Source organism: Haemaphysalis longicornis, unplaced genomic scaffold (genome assembly GCF_048455015.1).
Source record: "Haemaphysalis longicornis isolate Haplotype H1 unplaced genomic scaffold, Haemaphysalis longicornis Haplotype H1 scaffold_12, whole genome shotgun sequence".
In the NCBI taxonomy this organism is placed as follows: Eukaryota; Metazoa; Arthropoda; class Arachnida; order Ixodida; family Ixodidae; genus Haemaphysalis; species Haemaphysalis longicornis.
Window position 1 is genome coordinate 5,418,622 of NW_027526225.1, and position 1,551 is coordinate 5,420,172.

Genomic DNA, 1,551 nt, shown 5'->3' on the forward strand with positions numbered 1-1,551 from the left:
CTTCCTCACTGGTTGATGTGGAAGAGGGAGACAAGCGCGCTCTTCCCAGTGGACCTGCGTTCCTTGAGGCTGACGTAACCGTCGTAGCGCCTTTAGTGCGGAGTCGCATAGTGCCACCAGACCGCGAAGCCAGGCCTGGAACGTCGAGCTGTGCCGAGGCGGGTCGCGCCGGAGGAGACAGCGACGATGCTCGGCTGGTGCTCGCCAGGGTGCTTGCGTCGCCCATGCCTCTGTCGGGCTGCGATGCCTGGGCGCGACGGATTCCGTGCAAAACGCCGCGAGGACAGAATGCAGGTTTTGTTTTCTAGAAGCACTGCCTCGCTGGAATAATACTGAAACCCACCATTAACGTAAACTTCACTAAAATAACCCACTTAAACAAGAAAAACGAGGAATAGGCATTCGTCTCACCAGCTACGTACTTTCCCACACTGAGTTTATGACGTATTCTGGACCGCTTGTTGCGAATGAAGGAGGCCGACTGACTCCCACGCCTATGAACAGAAATTATAAGCTTGCAGAATGGGCCATTTACACTTGCGCTCAGTGCATACTATTTTATACGAGCGAGAACGGTAAGATAAATCATGGAAGTTACGAACAAGCACGCAAACACAGGAAGCACTGCAGTGCGTATTGAGCGCTCTATGTCGGCCGCAACGGCCTGACACGGCCGTCAGCTGAATGGCGTTTGCCTGCCGCTAGAGTGGGAATGTGGCACAAGCGACCCTACCACTTACGTTAACCTCTTTGTCATGTCATACCCAATGAAAAGATTACCAGCAGCCGAAACAAAAACATGGCTAGTACAAGTCCGGTAAGAATTGACCCGAGGGCGAACGGCGGCGCTTGCGTTGATAGCTGCGCCATCTAGGAAGGCGGACTGCAACCAATGTAAGCAGAGGCACGTTTCGCAGATCGTGGTGGCCTCAGACGACGTACGAACTCGTTTTAGGTACTCGCCCATAATGCAGCGCTGCTGACGTCACGAAACATATGATGGAATGGGAAAATTAAAAATTTGGCTGAAATTTTTCCATTCTATTTATACTTTTATTCCATTAATGTCACTCCCATCGCCTTGGTATCATCTTATAAATATCTTGAGGTTCACTTGAAATCAGTGCTATCTTGAACTACCCATATCAATACCACCTTCTCCGCAGCATCCAGAACTCTTGGCTACCGTCTACTCAACCTCATGTGTGTATCCACTGAAGTGAAAAAGGTAGCTTTTATCACTTTCGTACCCCGAAAGCTTGAACATGCAGCATCAATCTGGCATCCATCACAAGCCTATCTAAAACCAAATTAAGAGTCCATCCATAACAGCGCCACTCGCTTCATATCCTCGCAATACTACCGAACACTCTCTCACCCTCCCAACGCTTGAATTCCTCAAAACTGTTGCCCGTTTATGCTTTCTTCACAGCAACTACTATCATCCCCGCTGACGTCATTCATAGCTTCCACCAGCGCTCAAAACTACAGCACGCCTAAATCACTACAGGCCCTCTGCGCGTATAACCACCCGACATCAACATTTTCATC